The sequence below is a fragment of the Scyliorhinus canicula genome, chromosome 2 (genome assembly GCF_902713615.1).
Source record: "Scyliorhinus canicula chromosome 2, sScyCan1.1, whole genome shotgun sequence".
Lineage (NCBI taxonomy): Eukaryota > Metazoa > Chordata > Chondrichthyes > Carcharhiniformes > Scyliorhinidae > Scyliorhinus > Scyliorhinus canicula.
Window position 1 is genome coordinate 195,325,530 of NC_052147.1, and position 18,996 is coordinate 195,344,525.

Consider the following 18,996-nt stretch of genomic DNA (forward strand, 5'->3'; position numbering starts at 1 on the left):
ATGAATATCACGGCTGGGGCGGGAAAGGCTGTCATAGTCAGTTGCATCGCTGTTGCAAGAAAGATTAAGAATAGTGTTGATGAACAACGCAACGTTGTGTTTTGCACCTGTTTTGACAGGAAAAGGTCCGTGCTGGAGCCATTCCACAGTACTGTTATTTACATATTTGTGTAGGAGATTCAGAAAGGAGACAAGTCAAACTGCAGCAACTAAAGGGGCTTGCAAAATCAAATTAAAATGTTTCTATTGAGGCATTGTGATAGTGGATGGGGGGGGGGGGGGGGGACGGGAGCGAGAAGACAGGATCAGGGTATTGAACTTTAATTTAAAATTTTGAGTACCCAATTAATTTTCTCCAATTAAGGGGCAATTTAGAGGGCCAATTCACCTTTCTTGCACATTTTCCGGGTTGTGGGAGCAAAACCCACGCAAGCACGGGGGAAAGTGCAAACTCCACACGGACAGAGACCCAGAGCCGAGATCGAACCTGGGACCTCGGCGCCGTGAGGCAGCAGCACTAACCACTGCGCTATCGTGCTGCCCCAGGGTATTGAACTTGATGATTAGCCATGATCATAATGAATGGCATAGCAGGCTCCAAGGGCCAAATGGCCGCCTCCTTCTATTTTCAATGTATGTTGCTGTGTAAAACACCTACTGTTACATATAATTCCACAATTAGGCAGCACTTGATGAACATTTCTAAGTGTGTTAATAGCAACGAACCTCAGATAATCAGTCAAGCTCAAAAGCAGCATATTCTCATTCATAGGGACCCATTCTATATAAACAAAAGCAATACGTTCAAGCCTTGCTCCTTGATGGGCAGCTTTATGTGTGGCACGGGAGCACAGTGGTTATCACTGTTGCTTCACAGCGCCAGGGTCCCAGGTTCGATTGCCGGCTTGGGTCACGGTCTGTGTGGAGTTTGCATGTTCTCCCTGTGTCTGCGTGGGTTTCCTCTGGGTGCTCCAGTTTCCACCCACAAGTCCCGAAAGATGTGCTGTTAGGTGAATTGGACATTCTGTATTCTCCCTCTGTGTTCCCGAACAGGCGCCGGTATGTGGCGACTCGGGGATTTTCACAGTAACTTCATTGCAGTGTTAATGTAAGGTTACTTGTGACAATTAAGATTGTATTATTATTGAGAGAACATGGAGATCCCATAGCTCCCTGTTTCTTTCTCCAAGGCAATGCCTCAGGCAATTAAATAAAACTTGCTTCGTCAACAAATCTCACTTACAAAATTATCAAGTTATGATTAAATAAATGACAAGTTTTATGATGCAAAAAACGAACTGGTGAGGCTACATTTAGAATTTAATGTTGTTATCCTTCCTGCTGCAAAAGAGTATTTGCATACGAGGTCAGGTCATTAAAGTCACCTAGGAGGATGACCTGGTCATCCCTGGGGATGGAAGCAAAGACACCATCAAGATCGGCAGTAGAATCTCTCCTCGACTTCATGGTTGGAATCTAAACGTGTATGCAGTGATAGCAGTGGCACATTGGTTGCGGTTGAGGTGTAGGGATAGGGTCATCAACCTCTTGCCAACATTGAAGGGGAGTTCAGAGAGTGCAGCGGCAATCTTGTTCCTCCACAGAGACAGTCACCTAAGGTCAGAATCGAACTAGGTCCCTGATGTTGTGAAGCAGCAGTGCTAACCACTATGCCATCTTCCCATCCTACATTTCACAATCTCAGAGACCCAGACAAAGGGATACACAACCTTTGTCAAAACCAGCGTGGAGAGGTGGGAGTCAAGTGACATGACCCTCTAGCTGTTGGAACCAATTATATTGCCTTGTTGCACAGAAAACTCCTTCTGTCAATTTACCATCTACAAGCAACAGCACAGAGAAAGGGCTCTACCCAGATTGGGCCTGGGTGTTCAATCTACACTGTTTCAATCTAAGATTTTGTACCATTGCCTACAAGACTGATTCATCTCTGTGTGCCTATCTGCCCATGTGAAGTCAACTCCACTGGAAAAATGAATTGTACAGCATCAGTTTTCAACCCCCTGACCTCCATGAAGGAATACCTCAGTGGACTTTGATTCTGGACTTGTAAACATTAAGCCTTTGCTCTGTATGTTTCTTTTGTCCATCGCTCTTTTACTGTGTGAGTGCAAATGAGGCAAAGTTGCTCCCCTTCTCCTGTGTTCCAATGTGCAAATAAATTAATCCGTTGAGTTCATCATACCTCGACTTTAGAACATAGAACAGTACAGCACAGAACAGGCCCTTCGGCCCTCAATGTTGTGCCGAGCCATGATCACCCTACTCAAACTCACGTATCCACCCTATACCCGTAACCCAACAACTCCCCCCTTAACCTTACTTTTATTAGGACACTACGGGCAATTTAACATGGCCAATCCACCTAACCCGCACATCTTTGGACTGTGGGAGGAAACCGGAGCACCCGGAGGAAACCCACGCACACAGGGGGAGGACGTGCAGACTCCACACAGACAGTGACCCAGCCGGGAATCGAACCTGGGACCCTGGAGCTGTGAAGCATTTATGCTAACCACCATGCTACCCTGCTGCCCTGACTTTGCTCTGGGATTCATCCTATCTTGAGTTTGCTCTGGGGTTATTACTAAAAATTAGATCAGCGCAATTCGAAGGGGTTGCAAAATGCACCACCACTTATAAAGGGGGAAAGCAAATCAAAATCAAAACACCTTTCTCTTCAAGGACAGATGGCGAGAGGAGAAATCCGCCCTGTTTAAATAAACATCCACCTGTTCATAACACTAGCTACATAATAATAATAATAATCACTTATTGTCACACATAGGCTTCAATGAAGTTATTGTGAAAAGCCCCTTGTCGCCCCATTCCGGCGCCGGTTCGGGGAGGCCGGTACGGGAATTGAACCCGCGCTGCTGGCCTTGTTCTGCATTACAAGCCAGCTGTTTAGCCTACTGTGCTAAACCAGCCCCAACTGGGAGCTCTCCCTGTTTCTGAGGATAAGATGGAGACAGTTTGCACTCTCAACTCTGGCTGAGGTGCATGTGGCTCCCATCTTCATCGTGGAAGTCCCCTTAGGGGTTCTTGTGTCATTGGAGGGGAGCTTCTGACAACAGACTTGTGACATTAATGAGTCCTGAGTTGGAGGGACTGAGGAAGTGAGGGATGATGCCCATGTCCCATGACAGCAGCCCCACACATTAGCCTGTTTGACTGCCTCTGCCCTTTCTTGGCAGCTTAGTATGCTGGACGAGGCCACTGGTTGGAATGAAATGGACATTCGCTGGTGGGGTGTGGTTATTGGTTGTTTCCTGAATTTTTTTGTTGTTTTTTGGATATGTGAAAATGCCTTGAATAAAATATTTTTAAAAAAATGATGGTCCCTTAGATATAGACGAGAAATTATTGCAGGGTATGAGAAAATGGCAGACATTAAACAAATATTTTGTCTGTCTTCACAATAGAAGACACAAAATGCATACCAGAAATAGAGGGTAATCAAAAGCCTAATAAGAATGAAAAACTAATATCAGCAGAGAAGAAGTATGACAGAAACTTAAGGGACTAAAAACTGACAAATTACCTGGACCTGATTGCCTACATCTCGGAGTTCTAAAAGAGGTGTCTGCAGATAGTTGATGAACTTGTTCTGATTTTCCTGCATTCTCGAGGTTCTAGAATTACTCAAGCTAAATTTCTGAAGTCAGAAAATGTAACGCCAATATTCAAGAAAGGAGGTAGAGAGAAATGGGGACTTACAGACCTTTTGGTCTGACGTCAGTTATTAAGATAATGTTGGAGTTATTATTAGGGAAATCTTAACAATACACTCAGAATTTTGTGATATGAATAGCAGAGCTGACATGTTTTTAGGACCGGGAAATCACGTTCAGGAAATTTATTAAAAGTTTTAGAGAGTAAAAGAGGAACAAGTAGAAATAGTGTACATGGATTTACAAGTTTTCAGATAATACAAATGTCACAAATATGTCATTTTATAAGGTGGTTATGTTTTAAACTGTCTTTTAATTCAAGGGAAGAAATTCAAGGGAAGAAGGGAGCATGTGACTTGTTAATATAAAAGCAACATAGTGCAGATGCTGGAAATCTAAAATAAAAACAGAAGATGCTGGAAGAACTCAGCAAGGCTGGCAGATTCTGTGGAGAGAGAAGCAAAGTGTAATACAATTCTTCATTACCAATTCATCAGAACTCTTCTCTGGTATTAACATAGAACAGCACAGAACAGGCCCTTCGGCCCTCGATGTTGTGCCGAGCTTCGTCCGAAACAAAGATCAAGCTATCCCAGTCCGTCATTCTCGTGTGCTCAATGTGCCTATCCAATAACCGCTTGAAAGTTCCTCAAGTGTCCGACTCCACTATCACAGCAGGCAGTCCATTCCACACTCTAACCACTCTCTGAGTAAAGAACGTACCTCGGACATCCCTCCTATATCTCCCACCCTGAACCTTGTAGTTATGCCCCCTTGTAACAGCTACATCCGCCCGAGGAAATAGTCTCTGAACGTCCACTCTATCTATCTGCCTCGTCATCTTATAAACCTCTATTAAGTCACCTCTCATCCTCCTCCGCTCCAAAGAAAAAAGCCCTAGCTCCCTCAACCTTTCCTCATAAGACCTATCCTCCAAACCAGGCAGCATCCTGGTAAATCTCATTTGCACCCTTTCCATTGCTTCCACATCCTTCCTATAGTGAGGTGACCAGAACTGCACACAATACTCCAAATGTGGTCTCACCAGGGCCATGTACAGTTGCAGCATAACCTCGCGGCTTTTAAACTCAAGCCCCCTGTTAATAACGCTAACACACTATAAGCCTTCTTCACAGCTCTATCCACTTGAGTGGCAACCTTCAGCGATCTGTGGACATGAACCCCAAGATCTCTCTGTTACTCCACATTCCTCAGAATCCTGCCGTTGACTCTGTAATCCGCATTCAAATTTTTCTTACCAAAATGAATCACCTCGCACTTATCGGGGTTAAACTCCATCTGCCATTTTTGGGCCCAGCTCTGCATCCTATCAATGTCTCTTTGCAGCCTACAACAGCCCTCCACCTCATCCACTACTCCACCAATCTTGGTGTCATCATCAAATTTACTGACCCACCCTTCAGCCCCCTCCTCCAAGTCATTTGATAAAAATCACAAATAGCAGAGGACCCAGCACTGATCCCTGTGGTACACTGCTGGTAACTGGTTTCCAGTCTGAAAATTTGCCATCCACCATCACACTTTGTCTTCCATGTGATAGCCAGTTACTTATCCAATTGGCCAAATTTCCCTCTATCCCACACCGCCTTACTTTCTCCATGAGCCGACCATGGGGAACCTTCTCAAACGCCTTAGTTAAATCCATGTATACGACATCAACTGCTCTACCTTCATCTACACACTTAGTTACCTCCTCAAAGAATTCAATCAAATTTGTGAGGCAAGACTTAGCCTTCACGAATCCGTGTTGACTATCCTGCATCTTTCCAAATGGTCTTGAAAAGATCCTGAAGGATCTTTTCCGTTAACTTGCCGACCACCGAAGTAAGATTAACTGGCCTATAATTACCAGGGTGATTCCTATTCCCTTTCTTGAACAGAGGAACAACATTCGCCACTCTCCAGGTCTCTGGCACTATCCCCATGACTGAGGACCCAAAGATCAAAGCCAAAGGCTCTGCAATCTCGTCCCTTGCCTCCCAAAAAATCCTAGGATATATCCCATGTGGCCCAGGGGATTTGTCGACCCTAAGGATTTTCAAAATTGCTGATACATCCTTCCTCAGAACATCTACCTCCTCTAGCCTACCCGCCTGTATCACACTCTCATCCTCAAAAACCTGGCCCCTCTCCTTGGTGAACACTGAAGAAAAGTATTCATTCAACGCCTCCTATCTCTTCTGACTCCACGCGCAAGTTCCCACTACTGTCCTTGACCGGCCCTAACCTCACCCTGGTCATTCTTTTATTTCTCACATCTCAAGAGTAAAAAGCCTTGGGGTTTTCCTTGATCCGACCCACCAAGGACTTCTCATGTCCCCTCCTAGCTCTCCTAAGCCCTTTTTTTGTTAAGCTCAATCCTTGCTACCTTGTAACCCTCAAGTGACCCAACTGAACCTTGTTTTCTCATCCTTACATACGCTTCCTTTTTCCTCTTGACAAGACATTCAACGTCTTTTGTGAACCATGGTTCCCTCACACGGCCATTTCCTCCCTGCCTGACAGGGACATACCTATCAAGGACACACAGTATTTATTCCTTGAACAAGCTCCCCTTTTCATTTGTGCCTTTCCCTGACAGTTTCTGTTCCCATCTTATGCTCCTAATTCTTGCCTAATCGCATCATAATTACCCCTCCCCCAATTATAAACCTTGCCCTGCCGTATGGCCCTATCCCTCTCCTTTGTAATAGTGAAAGACACCGAATTGTGGTCACTATCTCCAAAGTGCTCTCCCACAAACAAATCTTAACACTTGGCCCAGTTCATTACCCAGTACCAAATCCAATGTGGTCCCACCTCTTGTCGGCCTATCCACATATTGTGTCAGGAAACCCTCTTGCACACACTGTACAAAAACTGCCCCACCGAACTGTTCGACCTATAAAGGTTCCAATCAATATTTGGAAAGTAAAGTTAGCTAACTGAGTCTGTTCTCTCTTCAACAACTAAATTATAGATTAAATTAACAAGACTAAATATATATTAACTATGATTAACGACACCTGCACACTAAGCTATCTCTCTCTACCTCTGGTCACTAGTCACTCTAAACACGAAGAGGTGGGAACTCTCTGAGTTTACCTTTTTGTACCCATCTCTAGTGCTGCCATCTAGTGGTTATCTAGCTGTTACTTCTGTATACTAACCCTTTACATACACCGAGATATGCAGATCACTATCCCCACCTGTTCCTAGATTCCTTTAACCCTTTTTTTTGTCCGCTTTCAGGTCCTTACATTTGCATCACTTCCACAAAATCTCTGACATCCTTCTAATCCATTGTATCAGCCCCTAACCCGATAATTCACTGTTGGCATTCATACGTTTTCCACCAACATTCCACCCAGACCCCCCAATCTCTACTTTTAACTCAAGGCATCCACCATCCTATAACTGCCTTCCCTACAATCACCCCTACCTTTTTTGCACTCTCCCTTGCTCACCTATTGCTTACAATGAACCTTATCTCTCCAAACCCTCGTTCCATTCCCAAATCCTAACTTCCATTTCCTCTTGCCTCATTGCATTCACCATCTCTTCCAATCTCAACCTGTTGATGAAGAGTCATGTTAGAAATGAAATGTTAATTCTGCTTCTCTCCACAGATGCTGTTAGACCTGCTGAGCTTTTCCAGCATTTTCTGTTTTTATATATGACCTATTAATTTTGCCTAATGATAAACTGATGTTACCTGGTTATCAAAGGATAAGATCCAGGTCTATTGAAAACCACATGCCAGGTGTAATACCGGAAAACAAATGACAGCAGCTGGTTTTGTCGTGATCGACTACACACTATTTAAAAATTAAATCCTGGGTACAGAGAGAGGGAGAGTCCCAGAGGGACTGAAGCTGTTACAGTCAGCAGAGGGAAAAGTCTGTTTCTCTGTTGGCTATCAGACAGGTGGGATGGTGTTATGTGGTCGAAGGAGGTGAATCTGTAGAAATCTAAGGACTGGAAATGTCATCTTTGTATGGCCAGAGGAAGGAACACCGAAGTGAGCCATGCTGCTGGAAATTGATTTGGGATTTCACGGAAGACTGAGGAAACAAACCTCTGGCTACTGGTTTGATGAATGTCGGAATTTCAGATGTATGTTGTATTATATGTATTTAGTGCAGCAAGGGTTAAAAGCCTGGGTTAATGTATATATGACTGCTCTGGTAATTTTAGAAAAATCATGGTTTAAAAGACAACCAGGCCTTTTGGCTACAGAGGTGCAGTTAAACCATTGCAATAAATAAAATCATCATTCCAGCTATGTATATTGTTTACCTGAAGTATGGCTAATGGAATTTTGTTTATATGAAGAAGGTTCCCTGGGGAATAGATGTTTGGAGACATTGGGTGCAATTCACCCAGAATATTGGGTGGGTTTGGCAGTGTGTGTGCGCCAATGACTTTTTGGGTGAGATCCAGACCTGTATTCATCCACACTTGGGTCATATTCTTGGGGCTTGGGGAGTTTCTCAACGGTCAATCTCACACACAGAATTTCTTTCAGCAGTGGGGAACTAAATTCGCCACCCAGACCGGCTCCTCTGAGATCAGGGTGCCATTTTGAAAGGGTGACCTGTTCTCAAAGTGAGGTTATGGGTCTTCCAACCCCACCTGCAGACATTGTGACCGCCATCGCCCATCCGCGGGTAATGTGACCCTCCTCAGACATGGACAATACCTCCAACCCTTGACCCTGATGGGCAACCTCTCCCAGCACTGAAAGTTATCAAGAGTACCCACTCCCCCACCACCCAGGCATGAGGATGATCGTGCCTCACATCCATCCATCGTTTTGGGCATCGGCCCTCCATCCTAAGTGAACATACCCACATACCCCGCTATGGGGTCGCTGTGGGGCCCCCCCCATTTCAACTCTCCATTTTCACGTCGCCCCCTACAAACCCCCCCTCCAACATTCATGGCGCCCCTTCATAACTCTCCTTCATCCTTACTTTCATGAGCATGCCCCACCCCCCCTCAGGCCCTGTCTCTTGACAGTGCCAACATTGTGCCCTGGCACGACCAACCTGACACCTGGGCAGTACCAACCTGATTGATACTGCCATGGTGCTGGGGCACTGTCTTGCCCTCGCCCCGACCACTCTGTGGGGCTCCAATGTTCTCCGAGCTCCCAGGAGTGGCCATCTTGCCTGGTCTCTGCTTATGGAAATCAGTTCTAATTGGTGCCCGGGTATGGCTTTGTCAGTGCGGCTAGTAACTCCTGGGAGCCCTGAGAATGTGGCATCAAATAGGGTGCGCATATTTAGATAATCTTAATGGTTTGTTTTAAATGATTATCTGGATCGTGCCCAGTGAAGGCGTGATCTCGATCGCACTTCTGGATCGTGCCCAGTGAAGGCGTGATCTCGATCGCACTTCTGGATCGTGCCCAGTGAAGGCGTGATCTCGATCTCACTGGATGCAACAGGTCGGGTGACGTGCCCGCGGCTCGACGTCTGCAACAAAGCCTTTGTAAGATTCTGTAGTTAATGGGAGGAACCAGAGGCTGAAGCAGTCAGGTGTTGAGTTTCAGTTTCTGGAAAAAAGCAGTTTAGATTGGGATGTGAACAGCCGAGCAGCTTTTTGCCAAATGCTGGGAAGTTGAACAGAAAAGGTTCTGTATGCTGGTTGCTAAAGGATCCCTCCTTCTCAAAGCAGTTTATCAAAGATATCTCAATAAAGCAAGTATTCCTGGGTAAGCTAACTATTTAAAAGTGGATTTTGACCTGAGATGGGTTTTGTTTGAGTGACGATAAAAGATAGCAGTTAGGGTTTAGTGTTTTATTTTATTGTTAAGCATTGTTAAATGTAAACTATTTAGGGCAGCACAGTAGCACAGTGGATAGCACTGTAGCTTCACAACTGCAGGGTCCCAGGTTCCATTACCGGCTTGGGTCACTGCCTGTGTGGAGTCTGCAAATTCTCCCTGTGTCCTCCAGGTGCTCCGGTTTCCTCACAAAAGTCCCAAAAGACGTGCTGTAATGCAATTTGGACATTCTGAATTCTCCCTGTGTGTATCCGAACAGGCGCCGGAATGTGGCGACAAGGGGCTTTTCACAATAACTTCATTGCAGTGTTAATGTAAGCCTACTTGTGACAATAAAGATTATTATTGTCACGGGGCCTCACGGTAGCATAGGGGCCTCACGGTAGCATGGTGGTTAGCATCAATGCTTCACAGCTCCAGGGTCCCAGGTTCGATTCCCGGCTGGGTCACTGTCTGTGTGGAGTCTGCACGTCCTCCCTGTGTGTGCGTGGGTTTCCTCCGGGTGCTCCGGTTTCCTCCCACAGTCCAAAGATGTGCGGGTTAGGTGGATTGGCAATGCTAAATTGCCCGTAGTGTAAGGTTAATGGGGGGATTGTTGGGTTACGGGTATACGGGTTACGTGGGTTCAAGTAGGGTGATCATTGCTCGGCACAACATCGAGGGCCGAAGGGCCTGTTCTGTGCTGTACTGTTCTATGTTCTATGTTCTATTATTGTATGATATTAAAGTTATTTTAATCCTGTGTTGTTAATAAAGTTTGTTTTAATGTACCATATCTCTATTTGTGCAAGGAATCACTCCTGGAACGAAGTATCCTTCCCCACAGTCTTACAAATTAAATAAAATATTGCGGCTCTTGTCCAGTATCCTAGTAACTGTTTGGGTCTGGTCTTTTCTGTAGTTCAGTGTAGTTGCCTTCTAATTATTGTTTACTTAATGTTGATTTTGTTTTGTTACTGTAAAAGTCTTTAAAATGTGAAACTTTATGATCCTTTGAGGCGGTCTCTGGGAATTCAAATCTTTTAAAAAAGATATTGGCCTCTCTGTGGATCATAACACAAAGCTAGATGTGAATGTAAAATGTAAGGAGGGCTCAAATAGGACACAGATATGTCGTGGGCAACAAGATGGCCGATATAGCTGATGGAATACAATGTGGGAAATTGTGGTGCTAATCACTTTGTTAGTCAAGAACTGGAAAGCAGAATTATTTTTAAAAGACGTGAAAGCACGAAATCAGAGTTTTTTTCAAACTGAGGGTTGCGGCCTTTCCAAACTGAGGGTCGCGGGATGATCGGTCGTGGCGTTCCTGATTGTGGGAGAAGCGCCCAACAGCCGCGACCAGCTTTTAAGAGTGCTGGCCACGACCGGCTTTTAAGTTGAGAACGATGCAGTCTTTCCGCCGGAGAGCAGGTCACTCACCCATCATGTACTCTGACATCATGTGCTTTTCCCTTGAAATCATGGAGGAGCGATTCCTCCATTTTCTAGCTGCGAGCATGCAAGCAACAGGACTCCGAAGAACTGAAGATGGATTGTTTTGTTATAAGGTTGAGAGGCCAGAGACAGAAACAGGCCTGCATCTCACAATTGAATCTGTTGGAGAGAGCTGCTCAGGAGTGTCCACGGCAGGACAAAGCAGTGGTAGTATGAGCTATATATAGAACTCCAGGACTTCTGGGGTGAACAACCTTAGAACAAACTGAAATTGGGAACAAAACAGTATAAACATGATTTCTTGAGTTATGGATTTGTTAATTTTACCAATGCAAATCGGGATGCTATGCAGACAAGTACTGGCAAATGAAAGTTTTAAACCTCTAAACGTCAAACGCATTTGAAGACTTAAGCATGGTGCGTTCGAGGTCAAACAGCTTGATTTTTTTTTTCAAAGGATGCAGCAAGATCTTGAATCATCAGCTGGAGTCCTTAGCAGAAATGTAACATTGCATCACAAAACACAATTAACTTCTTGGATGGTAGCTTACCAAGCAGGTAAAGAGATCAAGCCCCAAACTAATAGTGCGATTAATTCGCCCTGCAGCATTAGACATGGCTTGTACGGTCCTGGATGAGAGGTCAGCTGAAAAACTGAAATGCATCCAACTTAGTGATAACAGAGTGGCTTGCTGAATTTGTGATATTGCTGAGCGTCTAGAAGCCTGGCTTAATTCTCGTTTAAAGTCAGCACAGGAGTTCTCCACACAACTGGATGAAAGTACAGATGTTTCAGCTTGTGCAACCTTGCTAGTTTACGTTAGGTATGTTTGGTACAGAGTTTTTGTTGAGCATTTGCTGTGCTGCCTGACATTACCAACCAACATGCCTGACGCAGAGATTTTTGGAGCATTGAATAGTTAGGTGGTCGGATAGTGCAGGCTTGACTGGGTTCATTGCAGATGAATCACAAGCGATGGGGCAGCCAACATGACTGGGAAAAACAGCGGAGTTATAAGAGGGATTAAGGAGGCAGCTGATCAGGACATTGTTTGGAATCGTTATTCACTGAGGCATTGGCATCGAAAGGAATTCCATCCGATCTTGAAGTGGCACTGAAAGAAATGGTAAAAGATGTGAATTTCATTAAACTCGGCGCACTCAATACCAGGCTTTTTGAGGCTCTGTGTTCCAGTATGGGGGCCGAGCACACCCATTTATTGTTCAACACAGGTATGTTGGCTGTCAAAGGGTCTGGTGCTTGTCAGAGTTTATGAACTGAGGTATGCAACCCACGCTTTTCTCCTTGAGAAATCGTCCTCTTTGGCTGATTTGTTTGGTGATGAAACTTGAATGCTAACTATGTCTTACGTTGCAAACATCTTTTTCAATTCTAAACTAACAATCTCAAATTGCAAGGGAAGAATGATGATTGCTTTTGGGACTGTGAACAAATAGATGCTTTCCAAAGGTTTAGCAAGTGTGAGTACAAAGCCAAACTGTGACATGTTCTCCACGCTGCTATGACACATCGAAGAAAACAGTGTGGCAAGCCTTATTCCATTGCATTTGGCTGTGCTGAGCAACAGTGTTTGTTGCTATTTTCCAGAGAAGTTTCAGATTTTGAAAGAGAAGAGATGGATGAAAATTCTTTTTGAGTTTGAGACCCCAGAGTCAATTATTAACCAACAACTGACTCCAAATGTAGAGACTGAACTTCTGCACTTCACCTGCAGAAACACCACAAGTCCATGAGGCTGTCAACATTCAGCGGTATCGTTTCTGAGGAGTATCAAGTACTGAGTAAAACAAGCATTTTGTTGCTATTGTCCTTCAAAGTGACCGACATGTGCGAGGTTGGATTTTCATCCTCCCAAAGATGAAGACAGTGCAAAGGAATCGGCTGAACTCCGCACCTGATTTGTGCATTTCCCTCTCCACCTGTGAACCTGATTGTAGTGAGATCGTGAAACCATGCAGACTTACCTATTGCATTAAAGGTAGGCGAAAATGGTGTGTTGGGAATGTTGGCTGGCGTGGGTCCCAAAGGTCGGCCAATTGGTAAAAATGGGTCGCAGGAAAAACGTTTAGAAAACTCAGCTCTGAATGTTGATGGTGAGAGAACCTTGCGTTTAATCATACAAGGAACACCAAGCATTCAGGCACAGCAAATATTTAGGAAGGCAGATGCATGCTGTACTACATTCCCCTTACAATGAAGACCATGAATAAAGAAGTCTTGCTGCAGTTGTATAGTTCAGGGTTTTTCAAAATGTGGGTTGTGAAGCCCAGAGCCGGTAACATTTCTGCATTTCATAGGGAGAAGCCGCTCCTCTGTAAGAACCAGAATTTAACAAGCTAGTGACACAATGCGAAGCTCCGAGGTAACACCATGGAAGGATACCAGTGTGCCATGGCCGCCAGCACTCCCGCGCTCACGTCATTGCATCAAGCTACCCGACAAGCTCCAAATGTTTCTCTCAGTGACCACCCAGCTCCAGCTGTAACATGAATGCTGTGTTCAAAATCCATTCTCTTCCCCACGCCTGCCCCAAGTTAGCACCCCATCAATCCCTAGGTGCTAGCATTTTTACTGTAAGAACAAAGGAATCTTTGATTGAAAGCCACATTTGCCAACTGGCCGACCTTCGCGGCCGACCCTCGGGACCCACGCTGGTCGACCTTTCACTTCCTTTTCCTTGCAACTACCCCGGAATTTGGGATAAAATATCAAATTCAACAGTAGACCCATTTGATTTTTCATTCGATCACTGGTTTGCCTGACCGTAAGCAGGCAAGTCATTGGCAGGTTTTTTAAACATGCTTCACTTGCAACGCATTGGAATAAAATGACATTTTCACAGCATGTTTCCTTTTTGGTGCTTTGAATGAGCTTTATTCTATATAATTGGGAAGTCTTCTGAAAAGCAATTCCGATGGGCAATACACACGCGTCATGCGTAAGGGGACTGCGTCAATCTCTGTGTACAAGTTTCCCACGTATCGATGATGGGAAATGATGCAGCTGGTGGTTTGAATTGGACAGAATGTTTTCAATGTATGGAGCTGATGTTGAGCTGCTTTGTGAAAATTGGAACATTGCAAAACCTAGACTGGTATGAGGAAAGTAATACCTGCTGGTGACCTGAAGGTGAATGATTCATTAAGGTGGAATACCTCCAGTATCTTTTGTGTGTGGCCCTGGACAGTAAATTTTCAAAGGTAGGAGGACATCAATCACCGCTGTGCATGTCTGATACCATCCTCACTCAATGCTGACATAAATTCAATGCACCCAGGGGCTACACCCAGGGATGTTTTTGAGGGCAATGTCTGAGATTCTGGATGTAGGGTGGTTCCGAGCCCGGAGGTGGTAATATTAGTGTCAGAAGATCAGGGAGTTCAGGTGGGGAGAGAGGCCGTTGTCTTGGCCGCAGCCTCCCTGAAAGTCTGGAGATTGTTTTTTTTAATCAGAAAATATTTTATTGAAGCATTTGTAATTTTCACAGTTTAACATTAACATTTCTTAACAACTGCGTGGGCCGACGCACGCAGAAAACCTAAAAAACAATGTCCCCTACTGCCCACGCCCTATTCCCTAAGTACCCATAATCTAACACTGCCATGCCTCCTATTTTCTTTCCCCCTCTTTAACACCCCCCCCCCCCCCCCCCTCCTTACTGCTGACGTTCAATTTTCTTCGAAGAAGTCGATGAACGGTTGCCATCTCTGGGCGAACCACCTGAGTTGATCCTCTCAAGGAGAACTTGATTTTTTTCCAGGCTGAGAAACCCTGTCATATCGCTGACCCACACACATGACTTCGGGGGCTCTCCATGGAGTCTCTCCAGGCCCTGCTGCCCATGATATTGTGCCGAACTAGTCTGTATGGGTGAACAACCTGGCGGAATGTTAGTACCTGGCAAAAGTCAAGTTTGCCTTGGGTGGAATGGAGATGGGGTTCACCCTGAGGTGGAAGCCGTTTATCAACTTCTTTAAAGTGAATTGAGCTGTCCGCAGGGAAGAGGGGAGTTATGGGTGTTTAGTTCTGTTTGGGGATGCTATGAGGAAAAGGGGAAAATGAAAGAGGGGGAGAGGGGGGTGGAAACGTGGGGGGGGGGGGGGGGGGGGGTTGTTAGTTTTACTGCCTGTTGCTGAAGTTTGGCTTCTGCACTTTTTGTATATATGAAAAACGTCTTCAATGAAAATATTTCTTGAATAAAATAAAGGAGAATTAGTGGGTTGTGGTGTATTTGAATTTTCAGAAGACTTTTGATAAGGTCCCACTCGGGTTAGGGAATACAATTAGAGCGCCTAGGATTGGGGAGGGTGTGCTGGTATGCGTTGAGACTTGGTTAATAGACAGAAAGCAGAGCAGAAATAAATGATTATTCTCAGAATGTCAGGCTGTTTCTCAGTGGGAGGTGCTACCACAAGGATCTGTGCTGATCCTCAACTGTTCACAACCTATATTTATGATTTGGATGTGGGGACCAATTATAATATTTCTAAATTCGCTGATGGCACTGAACTGGGTGGAAATATAAGTTGTAAGATGCAAGGAGGCTTGAAGAGGACTTGGAAGTGAGTGGGCTAGGACATGGCAGATGAAATATAATGTGAATTCACTTTGGTTGAAAATGTCTTGCTGCAGTAGTACAAAGCCTTGGTGAGATCTCAACTGGTGTGTTGTGTATGGCTTTGGTCCTCTTATCTGAGGAGAAATATGCTTGGCATAGACTGAGTGCAATGGAGGTTCACCGGATTGACCCCTGGGACAGTAGGATTGTCTTCTGAGGAGAGATCAAGGAGATTGGGACTGTATTCTCTAGAATTTGGAAGAATGAGATATGATCTCATTGAAACATACAAAATTCCATAACCCAATTGAATGGCGGAGCTTGTATGATGGACTGAATGGCCTACTCCTGATCCAATGAAGAGCTGAATGTCTTCTGTTCCTTTTGTCCCTTTGTTCCTGTTAGCAGACTGATGTTGAATTGATTGTGTTACTTAAGGTGAAAATGGTGCACATCCTCTGCCATGTTTAGCCAGGAGGTGATTGTTGAACGCCACATCTGATCTATTGCTACAAATTCAATAAGAATTCTTAGCTCTGTTACTGTTTTAATTTTTCTCCTGCCACCCTCACTGAAACTGTAATTCTCCCAATATTTCTCTAAAGTCCACCTGTGTTCTGCCATACATGACTTCCAGCTCACCAAAGATTTTACTGCTTATGTCTTATAACCCATCCCAATCACCTATGATCCCTCTGCTTGCCAATGTCCTTGGGCTTCTCATCCTCTGATGCATTGATTTCAGAATCCTCACCTTTGCTTCAAACTTTATTTATAACTTTACCCCTTTCTCAGTTTGCACTCCCCTCCCCTAACCATTTTGCCATTGGTGAAAAAGCTTTACTATTGTTTTCTTTTTTAGGACATGAGTTGTGATGAATTTTGAGAGATCAATGGGCCATGTATTTGATCACAGAAGTCCTTCAAGTAAGTTGTAACACTTCTTTAAATGCTACAGATTTCAAGAATATTATGTACAAAATATTTTACAAGAATGGGTCAACAATCTAGTTCGCAAACAATTTTTAAATTGTTGTTTGGTAGTACAGAACTTGATTATTACTGAAGAAAGATACATGCTACCAACGTTTCTCGTCTAGCTTTCATCAGGACAGCTTGCAACAATGAAGTGGAGGAACAATTTATACTGCACGAGAAAGAGAGTGCTCATTGGTTGGCAAATGGACTCTGGTGGAGGTGTTGCCATGGAGAATGTAGCATGGAGCAAGGCCCTGTCCTTTGCAGACAAAAGGAACATGTCCACATAACACCTTTTTCAACTAAATAAAAGCTTGAGTATGCTGGAAAAAATGTATTTTGTCAAAAATGTTTGTCTTGTACTCCTCCGGAAAAATTGCAAGAATACCAATGTCAGGGGAATAATGATTTATACTATGAGAAGAGAACGCTGATTGGTTGGCAAGTGGACTCTGGCAGAGGCGTTGTGATGGGGAATGCACCAGTTAATGGTGACTGACCATTAACTGTCAAGTATTGTTCAAAAATTTAAACCAGGCAGCTTAACTCTGGTCAAGGCATTCACCTAAGGAATGAACCAGCAAATTGCCACCACGAATTTTGTTTAGATGAAACGGGCACAATATGTTCACATATTCTTTCTGTCTACAAAAATAAACAACTATTTAAAAAGAAGATATAGGAACAATCATTCCCTGGTTCATTCCTCAGCGCAATGCCGTGACTAATCAGAGCTGACCTGCCCAAAAAAAGTTTGAATGAAGTTGGACAATTAACTGTGTTATCCTGCCTTTCCCTATGGCAATGCCTCCACCAGAGTCCACTTGCCAACCAATCAACATTCTCTTCTCATGCCGTATAAATTGTTGTTCCACTTCATTGTCGGTAATTTCTTGCTATCTGTCCTGGTGACTGCAAGATCAAAAGCTTTGGTGGCATATCTCTCTTTTCAGCACTTATTGAATATTGAAATTTCCGGAAAGTAGTTTGCTTATTTTCAATTGTACATCTAAGTTGATGTAAGTGTGCACTTTTTCCTAGCTTAAAAGCCTGTGGTAGTATTATTAACGTGAATAAGGAACCTTACCAGTTGGACACGTCTAGTGGTTTAGTGTCCCATGTGGCTATCATTTCAAGAAGTTGGAAACAGTAGCATTCACAGCGGAGTCTTTGTCTTACCTCAAATGTGTTGGTTTGTTTGACTTTGACCTGGTCTCTGTTCTCTGTTCAGGCAACAGTGAGACACTCAGACAAAGTGGGCCATCTTCGCTCATGATATTTTGATGTCTTGCAGTGTTAATACATTTTCTGGGAGTCATCCACTTACATTTTGAGAAACAAGCTAACTGTGGCACAGTATTATTGCTCTGCACGGCTCAAGCGGAGGTTTTGAATGTAATGATATGAAGATGAAAGGGAATTTATCCCAGTTGCCCATGCATTTCTGTATCTTGGTTATGATGAATTTTAGCTTGCACTTCATTCATTGGTATTATATTGAAAAGTGTTAACAATTGAGGAGAATGAAGATTAAAAATTAAATTAGGATACAATAAAAAAGGAGATTGAGAAATGCAGCTGCCTGAAGGGGTGTTTTGATATGCGAATTAGCATGCCAGTGAGAAAAGCAAGTGTTTGCCTATGTGAATAGGGGAAAACAATGAGGTGTTGAAGAGACAACTCCACAGTGGAGAGATAAGGGAATTAGCACTTGCTGCAAAATTGAGCGTCTACAGGGTAGGTAAGGGAAAAATAATCTATCCATAGCAAGGTAACTGGAGAAAGAGACACAATAGAAGCAGTTACCATCATAGCCACACTCAGCTGCAGAAAACAGTCTCCCGAAACAAGTTATTGTGAAAGTGGTTGATTAATATCCAAAGCCCTAACAGAGAGGATTATACCTTCGCTGAAACTGAAGACGGTTTTCCCAAACGTGGACAAATAACCTGTAAATGGGAACTATCTGCTAGATTTAGCTCATAGAGTTATATGATGTTGGATGTTGTTTTGCAACAAGGGCCTCTCATGGGTTCAGGAATTGTCGGTAGTTGGGAGCAAAGAGGTAACTTCGTGAGATAGTGTGTGTGTGGGTGCGCGTGCACGAGTGTAGTTAAGTGTACTGTTGTAGTGTATTATGGTCTACTTATCGTATGTTTTGTTATAAGTTAATAAATACTGTTTATTAATTGATCACAAAATGACAGGACTGCTCCTCCCTGGTTTGCATATCATTTCTCACAGTGCACCAAATTGAAAATCTGCACCATTAAGAACCGGTGTTCTAAGTACCCTTCTGGGTTTTGGGATACCCTCACATTTAACATCAGCAGGTTTCTTAGCAGAAGAGACAAAGATCACTGATCTTTACTATTCTTCTTCAATGATAAAACACTGAATATAGTAGTGTCGTGGTTATCTCTCTAAACTAGTAAACATAAGACTTGACTAATAATGGGGCAGAGAGTTCAAATCTCACAACAGCAGTTTACAAATTTGCATTCAGTTCTAAAAG

At 43.9% G+C, this 18,996-nt stretch overlaps 1 protein-coding gene across 3 annotated transcripts in view; it reads left to right on the plus strand.

Annotated features, from left to right (window-relative positions):
* sestd1 (SEC14 and spectrin domains 1) overlaps positions 1–18,996 on the plus strand; it is a 218,177-nt gene that overhangs the window by 7,254 nt on the left and 191,927 nt on the right. For all 3 annotated transcript variants that reach the window (XM_038789283.1, XM_038789284.1, XM_038789285.1), the window contains exon 2: positions 16,366–16,430. The gene's annotated coding sequence lies outside the window, so the exon portion shown is untranslated. The remainder of the gene's footprint in view (positions 1–16,365; positions 16,431–18,996) is intronic.